The sequence below is a fragment of the Gymnogyps californianus genome, chromosome 24 (genome assembly GCF_018139145.2).
Source record: "Gymnogyps californianus isolate 813 chromosome 24, ASM1813914v2, whole genome shotgun sequence".
NCBI lineage: Eukaryota > Metazoa > Chordata > Aves > Accipitriformes > Cathartidae > Gymnogyps > Gymnogyps californianus.
In genome coordinates this window covers 4,297,387-4,310,861 of record NC_059494.1, presented here as the reverse complement: position 1 = coordinate 4,310,861, position 13,475 = coordinate 4,297,387, and positions in this window count along the sequence as shown.

Genomic DNA, 13,475 nt, shown 5'->3' with positions numbered 1-13,475 from the left:
AATTTCATTGCAGGCACAAGCATCTCAGGCTTTCCCATTTGAGTTTCATCCCCAGCCTCATCCCTGGATCTGCAGTTAAAACCAGGAGATTTACATGGGTGTGAAGGAATTTCATTGCTGTTTTAAACAATAACAATTTATCTGCTTAATAAAAGATGAAAAATCCAAGCATGAGAAATGCAACTGGTTTAGTTGGAGATGTATTTTTAAGAGGCTGGCGTGGGGGGGGAGGGCGTGCCGGAGCAATCCACGTTTCATTTCAATTCCCCAGGATGAAAAGGTGATTCTGGCTAATTTGAACCTAGTCATTAAGCCGCTGTTTCAAAAACACAGAGTCAATTAAACAGCGTCGTCCCCCCCCTCGCTCCGCAGGCCTGCCTTGTTATTAATCAAGGGACAGGGGGAATTGCTTCATCCATACAGCTCGCGCTCCTGTCGCTGGGAGCCAAGTGCTGATCTGATTTCGTCTGATGGAAGATGCTTTCCTGCCTGCTGGCCAGGGTTAGAGTTGATTTTGCGGGGGCAGAGTGCTGGCAATGCTGCGGGGGAGCTGGGGGAGCCCAGGTCGGAGGGGGCCACCTCGTCCTTGTCCCCTCCCCAAGCCTCTCACCAGAAAAACAAGTTATTTATGTCTCACTGTGTCTCCTTCATACCATTATTTTACTTTGGGGGAAACCAAGGCACAGACAAGTGATTTACCCAGGATAAGGGAAAAGGCAGGTTGTGACTAAAGCCCGTGACGTGGGTTTTAGCTCAGCCCCGCTCCCCCTCTGGGTGCGCCCCAGTTGCCACCTCCTCCCATGGGGCTTCGATGCCCCTTTAGCATCACTTTGGGCTTTAATAAAAGAACAGGACAAAAATGTGGAGAAAAGGTGCCAGGCTGAGGTTAACAGCTCTGCCTCCCCGAGCCGGAGCCCTGCAGCCCCGTGCTGGACATCGGAGAAGCCTGCGGGGCCATGTCGCTAGGTCTTGCTCTCCAATTAATTCAAATTGGCTTCGATAGGAGCATTAATCAAAAACGACCTTATGCCAGGAGACAGGGGACAGGTTGGGCCAGGGGTCCCCTGTCCTCTGCACACCCAGAGCCTACTCCCTGCCAGGGGCCGTGGCATTTGGGGTGCTGAGATGGGACCTGGTCCCCTCCTTAGGTCCCCTGGACTTTACTCCCACATGTCACCCCTGTCCCACGAGCCTGGCCCTGCGCCGAATAGTTCCCCCCTCAAATGAGGGTGGGGACCCATAAACCACATCGCTCCAAACTCTGCCTCTTGCTCAGCATCAGGACTGGGGACGCAGCGGGGCCACCCGGGTCACAGCTGTACCCTGTGAACAGAGGGGAACACAAACGTCACCTCCTCCCCTCGAGGTGTCCCTGTCCCCAGCTCGGGGGGAAAAGCATGGAAGTGGCAGGGCCCTGGGGCTGGGGCTGTCGGCATGCAATGCTTCGGGGAGGGTCTCTGCCTTCGGAGGTGCTGTTCCGAGCGAGCCAGCGCTGGGAGCGTCTTGACAAGTTTTACTGCTTTCTGGGGCATTTTCACACAGACTCAGCAAAATGATTTAAAAAAAAAAAAGAAAAGCGAGAGAGAAATAAAAAAATCACAGCTGCTCTGGCACACGCTCAAAATCCCAAAGAGTTTTTGGCTGAAATGTGCCAAGGAAAAAAAAAATCCAATAAACAGAGAGGTAAACTCCCTTTTGCCCCCCGTTTGCCCTCCCATGGCGGAGCATGGGAGCCTTCCCTGCTGAACCCAGGGGCCAGGGCCTCTCCCTGCCTGCTGGGGGGCCTGTGCCAGCCCCCGGTGCTGCCAGACGCGCTGGTCCCCTGCCAGCTCAAATGCAGCACTCCAGCACTGCCAGCTCCGGTGACAGCCAGTGATTTTTTTTCCCCCCTAAGGATGCAACAGTGGGAGCCATGTGATGACTACAGACTCTTGGTGGCCATTAATTTTGACTAAGGGAAACCTCAGTTGACTCCTAGAAGGAGCCAGCCGGATGGCTCACGATCCACGTGACGGATGCAGAGGGAGCTGATGTTTGACCCTGCAGAAATTGGGCAGCTGGGGAGCTCACCGAGCGCCCCTTTGGCACTGGACCGATGCTGTAAGGGCTCGGGGATGGCAAGGAGCCAGTCCTCACTTGGTGGAGTACCATCCCCAGGGCATGGCTGGAGGGCAGCCCAGACCCCCCCCACCCCCAAATGCCCCTGCACCAGAGCCAGCCAAACCACAGGGACTGGGGACAGCACCGGCCCCAGCACGCGTCGCCCTAGGGTGGACACTGCCGGAGCTGAGCCCTGCCCTGGGATGCGCCACGGTGTCTCTTTCCTGGGTGCCTGACAGCTCCTGGGGCACAGGGAGGGGGTTATATCCCCCCCCCCGTGGATGTGCTGGTCGAAGGCTTTGCAGAGACCCAAACACGAGTGGAGAGTGACACCGCATGGCCGGAGGCAGCAAGGCCCTGGGTGCCCTGGGGACACCACCGCATGTTGTCCTCTCCTCCGGCTGGAAGGGCAGGAGGAGCCCTGCTCCATCCGCAGGTTCCCAGCCTGGAGCGACCCTCTCCCAGGGACTTGCCAGGGTGGGACCCCGCACTGCCTGGCTGCGAGGTCCTATGGGCTCATTCTGGCCGGGTCCCCTATCGGCACCCCAAAATGCAGCCTCCCCTCACCCGTGTCACTTGGGCACGACTCCAGCATGCAGACGGAGGGGCATGGCCTGCTCCCCCTGCTCCTGGGGTTTGAGGAGCTCAGGACAGGGTCGGTGCCGCACCGCAAGCAGCGTACGTGACCTCCTCCGCACGGAGCCGGCGTTGCTCCCCCTACAAAGCCTGTTTCCTCCAGCTCGCTCTGCCCTGACCCTGATGTTTCTGTGTCTGTAGTTTTGATCTGCTTCAGAGCATGAACCCCTGAGGGAAGACATCTCACCCTTCTATTTACCTACAAAGCACCGGACATACGTACCTGCTCTGCAAACACAGCCTGAGCCGATGACTAATCCTAGTTACTTTTAATAAATATTTGGTAAGTACAATGAAAGTTTCTTTGGCCAAGCACCTGCTGTTCTGAGCTGTCCCCAGCAGAAACACCATCAGGCGAACGGTTTTAATCCGAGCAGGAAGGAGAGGACCTAACCTTAACCTAACCTTTCCCCCCTCCGACTGCCAAGGCTTCGAGTGACAGCGGAGAGGAGATGCTGGGAGCTGGTGTGTGGCTCTTCACCCGCCGTTGCTCCCGGCTGCCTTTAGCAACCCCTAAGTGAGCCCTTCTGCCATGTCTGGGTCAAGGTGTCCCTTCTGGCACTGAAGTCAGCCCAAGGTGACAAACTCCCACAGAAGAAGGATTTCCCCCAATCCCTTTTTTAAGGTCCGTGGCTCAGTTTTGCAGAGCCACCAAACACCAGCGCCAGTTGGCTTCAGCAGGGGCTTTGCACGCTCAACGGCCCTCAAAACCAGCACACCTCTTTCCCTGCCCAAAGAAGGGTAAAGCAAATTATCTCCGGTTCCCCAGCACAGGCTGCATTTCTCCCGCTGCCACCCAGCACGATGCTCGCCGCGGGGCTTAGACCACCCCGGGTCCCCTTTGCAAGGCCATCACTTCTGCAGCCGCTTTGCTGGGGAGCAGGAGTGCTTGCACAGCACCCACGTGCCAACGCCTGCCTGTGCTCATGGAGCTGATCGCTGCCCGGCATGGAAGTGCGTGTGCTCCGGGTGCTGCGTGCTCACCTTCCGGGGCTGCTCGCCCCCAGTACTTGGCTCTCGGCCCCGCTGCAGCCGGCAGCTGAGTGCAGAGCCCACGGCCGATGATTTATTCCCCTCAGCAGGTAAGGCCAGCACTTCCCAGCTCATTTTCTCATCCTGGCAGCTGAGGGGTTTCTGTTTGCCCTGCTAATCCAGGAAGGTGCTCCACGTACCAGGATACATGAATAGAGGAATCACTGCCAGAGGATGTGCCCTGGTTCCTCCTTCCCACTGAGATCCTCAGCTCCAGAGTGGGGTTTGCTGCTGCTGCCCAGCCCGGCCCAGCCAGGCAGGGTTACAGAGCCATCTGTGTCCCCAAGGGCCCCCAGCCACCGGTGGGGCTGGGAGCAGCCTGGTGTGGTGGGGCCGTGCAGTGACAGTGTGGGGTTGGGGGGGGTCCCTGGGGTGGCGAAGCCTAAGGAACTGCCTCGTGCCACGATCCCTGCTTGACCCAAAAAGCAGCGGGGAGCAGGAAATTTCAGGCTCTAAATGCAGCTCTGAGTGCAGCTGCCCACAGCGGCAGCGCATCCCCAGGCTGCCTGTAGCTCGGGGCGTTTGGGGAGATGGTGGCTGGGCTGTGGGGCGAGGGCAGGCAGTGAGCCGGGCACGGCCGCTGCAAGTGCTTCCCCCAACCCACCCGGCTCTGCCAACAAACTCAAACCTCACATTTCTATAGCACCGGGGCCCTCAGGGGTCCCCCAAGGGCTGGGCACACACGGAAGTCAGCACTGCAGTCACTCTGCACCAGAGTGAACGGGCAGCGCATGTCCCTTCCCGAAGCATCGGCCGTGGCTCTGTAATGGCAGCGCAGGCAGCTGTGCAGGCTGTCCGCTCAGAGGTGGCAGAAGCCATCCTTGCTCAAGGAGCAAATCTGGCAGCTGCCCACGCAGTGATTTTCTTCCTGTTCCTTGTCCTGGTTCATGACCCCGCGTGCCGCTGCCTGTCCACCCAACGTGTCCGTGCAGGGGCCGGGCCAGCTGACAGCCCCCATGCCACAGAGCCTCTGCTCTGGTCCGTGCAGGCTGGCTGAGCCACCTGGGACTCTGCTCATGAGTGGGCGCAGGACAGGATGGAGGGAATCAGGCAGCACTGATGCGACCACTGCCAGCAGAACTGGCCGAGACATGGGCTGGGGTGTGCTCGGGCACCGTCGCGGGGCAGCGTGGCCGTCCTGATGCAGAGGGGCAGGAGAAGGAGTGATGAGCAGCGCCGGCACAGTGTTTTTTTGCCAGATGCTGCTTATTTCACCTCCTCTCTTCTTTGTGTGGCAGAGGTACCTGTGGCTGCTGGAAGGCTCCAAGGTTGCCTCTCCATCCCTGAACAAGTGCAGGGGTTCATGCCGGAGCTGTGCCCGGTGGGATCCCAGCGCTCCCTGCCGTCGGAGAGCTGGGGGCGGCTGCTCCGCTGCCTGCTCGCTCCCTCCCCGCTAGGAAATTGCTCCTGATGAAATTCAGCCCACATTTTCCTTCACTCAGCTGTGTCGTGCAAAACGCGCTCCCCGCCCCCGTCTCCCTCGCCCTCCCTCCTCGCGCGCGTCCTGCCTGCCTTTATCTGAGCGTGGCATCGAATCCCTCCTGGCAGCTCCAAGCTCATTTTCAAATATCATTAGAGCTGCTTTACAGGCGATTAGGATTCCAGGCACTGCGGTGCCGTGGACGGCAAACACACCATTTGCACCCGCTAGACGGAAACCATCCCTGGTGCCTTCTTTGCCCCGTGCCCCTGCGACCCTGGCGTCTGTCTTCATGCTTAATGCAGATAGCCCAGGTTCTCCTCTCCTTAATTCATCAGCTCAAGCCATGGCCATGTCTGCTCACAGCTCTGGGAGCGGCTGGTTCCCGGTCAGAGATGGGGCCGTTGCAGATGAGTCACGGCAGCCTTGTCCCCAGACAGCCTGAACAGAATTGCACGAGTGGAGCACATAGCACAGTGGCATTAAAAACCCAAAAGTCGTGGCCGTCTCCGCTGTGGCATCGCCCTCGCCAAGTTCTCGCACAGGGATGTTGCAGGTATGCAATGTGCTCGCTGAACTCAGGTGCTGGCAGCGCAGGCAGGAGGGAGCTCACCTCCCGGACTGGGGACCCGGGGGGCTGCTGGGGCCATCGGCCAGGAGACATCCTCCTCACCCATTTCTAAGTGCTCACTCTCAATTAGGCAGCATTTCTGATCCAGCGGTCACTCCGCGAGACACCGTCTTGGGAGAAAAGCTGCAAGTTGGTGTAAATCGCTCAGGGACACGTCCCCGGCCACTGCCAGGCTTTTCACCTTGTTTGGAAGGAGCTAACTCAAAGCACCAAGCACACAGAGGAGATCACTTGCACCCCAGCTTGGGCAGGGTGACCTCCTCCCTGCCAGCAGGCAGCTGCCCGGCCCCTCTCCTGCTCTGCTGTGTCCAGTGGCAGCTGGCAAGTGACAGTGGTGACAACGCACTTCTCTGGCCCTTTTCTTAATGGAGACTTTCAAGATTTTCTTCACTCTGCTCTGCCCTGTCTCTGCTCACCCGGGCTTCCAGGAGGGACGTGCCTTTTTCAGTCCCTTTCGTGGTTCAGGGTCATGCCGAGGCAAGGTGCCAATCCCCAGCGATTTTCTCCATCTTCCCTGTCCTCGCATGTACCACGTCCAGAACGTGAACTCAAACAGCGAGGGAAGAAACTCCCCCAGTCCCTGTCATTTACTGCTCTGCTGAGTCCAGCACATGGGGTCCTGCTTTTTTTGGCTGCCTACTTTTGCTCCACGTCCTCTGAGTGGGATGGGAGCTGTTACGTTGAAAGACAAGACAAATTATGCTGGTATGCAGCGATGGTAGAGCTGATTCATAAGCCAGGTGGGTCTACAAGGTCTAATTTGGGATGGAAGATAGCTGATGAATTCTTTAGTAACTAGGAAGACTTGGGAAACTAACTTTTTGTTGACGAGCACATTATTAGCTACCAGCTTAATGCCGTTGCCCTGCCCATCCAAGCACTCGGCTTCTGCAGGACAGAGAGGCTGGCATGGTTAGGAAATAGGTTCTAAAGAGGAAACGGTTTAATAGGAAACGGCTTAAAATTTGCCAGGAGGATCATCCCTCACCCGTGTGTTGGTCTCCAGGGGCGTTGGCCAACACCAGTTTGAAGATGGCAGTTTCTCCCCCGGGGAATCCAGCTGTTTCCAGCTGTTGAGAGTCTCTTCTGGCCCACGCATGAAGCTCCGCAGCGCCGGCCGTGTTTCGCCTGCCAGAACAACCCTTATCCCTTCTGCCCACCGCGGGGACCAGGAGCGGCTGCTGGGGTGCTCTGGCTGCCCTGATGCCGAGCAATTCTTTGGGGCTGAATGTGGCTCCAGGGCTTGAAGCGACTTCTCCAGCTTGACACTGTGGGAATTGGTTTCGTTGCTAAAGGCTGCCTGCAGCCAGGCAGGTAATTACAGCACCGCCGGCAGTCTCGTCCAGACGTGAGTGCCTCGGAGGCTGGAGGAGAAGGACTCTCCTTCAGCTGTTGATAATTCAGCGCTGGGGTCTGTGCAATCGGGGCTGCTCTCATGCACCCGCTGCGGCTCCCAGGGGGGCTGCAGGGTGGGGGACCGGCAAGGAGGGGGGCTGCGAGAGCATTTTGGGGAGCGTCAGTGCTGGAGGTGAGAACTGGCACTGCACCTGGCACCCGGCCAGCGTTTATTAGTGTCTCACTTTTGCAGGCAACAAATCCACCCACATCCTCGATGGAAGGAAAAACTGTTTGGAAACAAGACCTCTACTTTGCACATGGATCCAGAGATGTTCCTCACCCCGCGCCTCCCTGCCCGAAGGCATCTCACCCCGCAGCACCCAGCTCCCTGCACACTGTGCCGCGGCATCGGCAGGAGATTGGCAGCTGTGCCCAAGGGACCACAGTTCCACCATGACCGTCCCCACCACCCTGTCCCCCTTCCATGCTCGTCATGCCAGCGACAGCTCTCTGCACCTTGCAGCACTTAACATGCGAGAGGGGGCGAAGATCGCTGCACCCTGCCTCGCGCAATGAATTATTAATCCAGCATTAGACAGGTTGGACTGTTAAATCTTCCCCACCAGCCATCCCTGGCTGTCCCCCAGCATGCAGGGACACTGGGGCCAGGTTGTCCAGGCCCTGCTGGGGGAACTGGCCAGAGACCAAGTGACCCGGGCCAAGCACGGTCCCGCCTGTCTGGAGACTGTGTCCCTTCCCCTGCTCCACCACTGAGTCACGGGGAATTCAAGGTTGCTCTCACCCCTCGCCCTGCGCCAGTCTTCTCTGCTCTACCCCAGCGTAAATCCTGGACCAAACCTTGGGGTCCTCCTGCCACGTGCTGGGGCTCCTGGGAAAGACCTGAGCGCAGGACAAGGGTGCTGTGAGAGGAAGGGGTGCTCCCAGGGGTGCAGCAGCGCATGGGTGCTCGGTGGTGCTCAGGGAGCACATTGCGGCGCCCAGGGCTGTTGCACAGAGCAGGCAGCACATGGGTCCCAAGCCCAGCTCCCAGCACCGGGGCAATCGTGTGGGGCAGGTACCAATGCCGGGGCTGCCTGATGCGATTCAGCAGGGGAGAGACTGGCTCAGCTCCCGTGGGGCATGCTCTCCTCTCCCTGCAGCACTGATGGCCGAGCCCCCGGGGCAGACCATGCTAAACCATGCTAGCACCCAGCTTCACCTGCATTTTTCACCACCAAGCGCTCAAGCATCCCGCAGAGGAAGGGAGGAGGAAGGGCAGCTCGAGGTTGCAGGTTGGCATGGCTCCCTCCATCTCACCTCTCTGGTGACAGCTCCGGCCACCCCCGTGCCCCCCGCATGGCTCTTGCCCTCCTGTCGCTCCGCGTTTGCGTCCCCGCTGCCGGCGAGCTGTTCGCTGGCAGCTGCCGTCAGCACCAGCCGCCCTGCCCGCGCTGCCGAGCCAGCCTCCTTGGCGGGGGGATAATTAGGGCTGCAGGCAAAGGGAAGCTATTGCCGACTTTTGCATTTTCCCAAGTCGTCGGCTCTGTTAGTGTCTTCTAAGCAGATTAAACTTGGATCCCAGGCAGGGCAGCCCCATGCCCGGCTCACCAGGCTGCTAGGAGGCAGAAAAGGAGGCCGGGGGGTTTCTCTGAGTCTGGGAAGCAGGAAGAAATTTTTTACGCTGAGGGCGGTGAAACACCGGCACAGGTTGCCCAGAGAGGTGAGAGATGCCCCATTCCTGGAAACATTCAAGGTCAGGTTGGACGGAGCTCTGAGCAACCTGATCTAGTTGAAGATGTCCCTGCTCATGGCAGGGGGTTGGACTAGATGACCTTTAAAGGTCCCTTCCACCCCATTCTATGAGTCTATTATTAGTGAGGACCTGATCCTTCGCTCAGAAAGACCCAGGTGCAAAGATGCTGATGCTGGAGCTGTGTATTGGGGGCCACTGCACCCACCCGGGGGGCTGTGAAGGGACGTGCTTCGTGGGGAGCAGCATCTCCACTCAGATCACACGAGCCTGGGGGACACATCCACGTCGGCCAACGGCTGGTGATGCTGAGCCAAGCTGTCCCTGCTCCACCTCGCAGGGCTGTCCCACCTCCAGGCTCTGCTCCACCTTGGTGCCTCGCCGTGAGCAACACCACCTTGCTCAGTCCTGTCCCTTCCCATAACGAATCTCACAGAGGCTTCATCCAGTCAAGCCCCTGCATTTGCTGGAAGCCCCCAAACCTATCTCATCGGTGCAAATGAGAGGAAGAGAGCGGGATGAAGAAGGAGCAGAGGTGCATTACAGCTTAAGCAAACACCCAAGGAAGCATTGTCTCATTGCTCTTCACGTCTGACAAAAACTACTAAAGCTTTATTAAACTTTAGGAGTAACAATAATCCATCACACCGCTGCTGCCATTAATCCTTGGTAATTGTTTCTATAATTAAAAGCCCCATTGTGTCTTGTCTCTCTAATATAATTTATCAGATAGGGAGAACTCTTGCATGAATGATGCATGGCTGTTGGGAGGACATGTGCCTCTGGGCTACTTGCATTTAAGAGAAATGCATGGTGCCTGCCTTCAGTGCCTGCTGTTCCCTCACCGTCCCCATCCCTCGTGCGCACCTCAGGCTATTCAACCCCGGGATGAAATCCCCGTCCTTGAGACACCCCTTTGCTGCGTGGACATCAGGAACCGGATTGTTTCAATCCTTTGTGCAAAGCTCCCAGCCTCTGATCCGCAAGTGAGCTACAGCCAAGGACAAAACTAGCTCATGAGCTAAAACAGCAAACGAGAAACCGCCTACTTCCCTGGAAGTGCGGGAGGGCTGGGTTTTGTGTCAGCAGATCACGCTCCTGCCTCTGATGTGAGCTGCATTAAAAACTTAAAACAAGGTGGGAGGACCTACTCTTTGCTAGTGATAAACTAGGTGGTCTTTAGATTCCCTCTCTCTATTAGAGACCCTGGAGCTGATGAGGGGACTGGCTGGAACATGCAGTAGAAGATGCAATCCGGGGCGGTTCCGTGGTTGCACGGAGCTGTTCTGGGCATGAAGTTTCCTTGGCTGTAGGCTCCTCCTGAGAAAGCATTTTTGGTGATAAAGCCAGGAGCTGCTAAGAAGACTGGAAGAGTCATTGAGGTCCCAGCAGCCTGCCCACCTCCTCTGGGCTCTGCAAGAACGCCAGCCTGGGGCAGGTGCCTGGAGCCCCTGGAAGTGCTGACCGCAGCAAGTGGGGCACAGCCAGCCAGGATGAGACAAGCAGAGCAGAAAGTCCACTGGGGACAAAGCAGCGACCTGCAGCCTCGCCTGCCTCTTCACATCGCAGACTTGCAGGCACCATACCCAGATCTCCCCTCCCGGGGGGGCTGAGATATGGGGACACGTCAGGAGAACGAGTCACCCGCTGCGGGCAGAGAAGCACCCACAGCTACCGATGAGGTCCCTGGGGGGAAGGGGGTGTCAGAGCACGGAGGGGATGGGTGGTGAACTACGCTCCAGCCCTGTTGGTGCCCTGAACTGAAGCCACAGGTGCCTCTTCCCACGTAGACAGGTCCAGGGCACTCTGGCCAAGAAACTCAGTGCAATCCCTGGCCCCTTTGGGCTCCTCTGCACCCCATACCTGGAGCCATCTCTAGAGTACAGGCACCGGGAGATCATGCGTTAGCACCAGCAGATCGGCTCGCTGGCAAGGACCTCGTCCTTCCTTACCATTGTGGGGTTGGGACGGTAGTTGTCCTTGGCTCTCAGCCTTCCCTGTCGCCTCCCGTTTTTCTAAGCTAATATCTTGCAGCATCTTAAATGAAATATGAATAAATACAGTGAGTTTTGGAGAGTGCACGGATGAAGCTAATCGGACCTGAAAATTACTCTCCTTTCTTGTGTGAGTCACACACCTAATGTATGTGCATATTAATGCTCGCAGCATGCTCTCTTTCCCATCTTTGTTTTCAAGAGCTTTCACTGGGGGTTTAGCTAGAAAGACACACACCACAGCCGCCACGGGAAAGGCGCAGCTCATTTCCCAGCTCAGCTGAACATGGCCATTAGCGTAGGGGGTCTGGCCTGCTGGATCTCACGACTTCTCCATCACTTTGCTCACAGTGTGACATGCAATAAGTCTCTGGGCCTCAGCTCTCCATCTCCCAGCTGGACGACAGCCCAGTCGTGGCATCCGGTATAGCACCGGTTTCTCCATGCCACCCAACTGTGACCAAGAGCTTGGCTCCAGTTCAAGAGACTACAACAAGGGCAGCAGCACAGATATTGGCTCAAGGCCTTTGGAAAACTTCAACAGAATACACACAAGCCAAAAATATCTGGCCTGGAAACTGTGCACCTCCTAGGTGATGGCCCGGAGCACTCCGTTGCTGGTGTGGTCATCTGCTCCCAGTTACACACTTGGAGGGGGCTGTGTGCCCAGCTCAGGGCTAAAACACTGCTTATTTGGTCCAAGGCATCCTTGGGCTCTCGGATCCAGACAAACTGCCAGGAGCGGTGGTCAGCCCTGACAAAAAGCCCTCACTGGCAACTGTGAAACCCCCGAAGGGCAACTCAAGGCAGCCTGGCTGGGTCTCACCGTGCACATCCCTGAGCGAAGCAGAGCCCTCCACCAGCCCTGCCTCCAAACCACCGCATGCATCTGGGACCACGCCGTGTCCTCAGAAAAGGCACAAATTAATTCCCCAGTCACCCAGGACCAGGCGCCTTATCCTGCAATGACGATGCCCAGAGCTTTGTGAGATGAGCAGATATGGGGACAGTTGTTTGTCTCTTGACCATGCAGACGTGCAGCTGCAACACCAGCTGTAAAACCTGCTGGTTTTAGGGCAGCTATAATGCTTCGATACTGGCTGCCTGCATCACAGAGGAGAGCCAGATGCTCAATGCAGGCCCTTGGCACCGCCTGGAGCTCGTACCGAGTTCCCCAGGGACACGTCAAAGTCTCCCTCGTTCCTGCCGCTGTCGCAGTGTGAAGATAAAGCCAGGATTATCGCTGCGAGCTGCCAGGAGTTGCGTCTCACATGAATGACAGCACCGAGCAGGCATCTGCCTGCACCGCTGAGCGTTTGCATCTCCTGCGGAGGCAGTGGGAGGCTGAGCAGGACGGGCAGGAGCACGGGCAGAGGGAACCCCCAAATTACTCCTCTGCCTGTGAGGAAGGAGGCTGCCAGGCCACGAGGGCTCCTGATGCTTTTCAGGAACTGCAGTACCAGCTGCCTACTCCTCCTGCTGGCAGGGATACTGGTTTTGCTGGGGCAGAGCTGGGACCATGCCAGGCACAGCACCGCGGCCCAGCATCTCCGGGGGTTCACGAAACTCATGCTTTGCTTTTCACGTAGCAGGGTCCCTTAGAGAACGGTCATGCACAGAAGTTGTTGCTGGGCTGGAAAAGGCAGGGGATTGGGTTCAGGTGGTGCTCAGTGCCTGCCCCTCACTGCTGGAGTGGTGTGAATAACCAGTTCTGGGGGGACCAGGAGACTGAACAGGAAAGAGAAGCCCGATGAGAAGAGGTTTTCACAAAATAGAGGAAAAAATTTGGTAACAAAAATTATGACCCGTAAAGATGATTTTGCTGGGAATGAATGTTTTGAGTCCCTGGCAGTTGTATGCACATGATAGGAAAGGAATGCCTCCTGTAATTTTAAAAATTACGCTTAACATTTATAACCTCATTTGCAGCGTGCCAGGGCAGAGGCGCTGCAGCCGAGCACGTCCCCCCTCCGCAGCCCCCAGGCACGTGAGGAGCCCGGCCATTGCCCCTAAAGGACAAACAGGAACAATTTTTCTCTGCTCCTTGTAGGAAAGAGCAAAATGCTCCTTCCAGCCCTGGAGCAAGGTTGGAATAGGGTTTCTGACCCTCTCGATTACCAGCTTTGAACAGCTGACAGCGATGGCATTTGTTAGGAAGCTGCTCCGCGGGAGGTGATTGCCGCTCTGCCCGTCAGCCCTGTTACCGATGGCTCACCCCTCCGCTGAGCACAGCCTGGCGAATCCATTTCTCCATCCTAATTAGGCTCCGTCCAGGGCCCAGAGCCAGCAGGCCAAGGAGGAGAGGATGCTAATGAGTGCCAGCCCTGGGGGAGCGCCCGCCGCCCCCTTTCCCTGCCTCTCCCAGCCGCGGGGCTGCTCCCGCACCACCCCAGCCCCCCGCGCTCCCAGACAGGCCCAAGGTAACCTGCCCGTGGCTCCTAATTGGATTTGCTCATGCTAATTATGATCATTTTTGCCTCAATTAAGCCATTTGTTTCCCACACAAGTCCCTTGTCATAGGTCTAGCATGGAGCCCTTTGCAGGCTGCTTGGTCTACACGTCCTCTGGGGACCC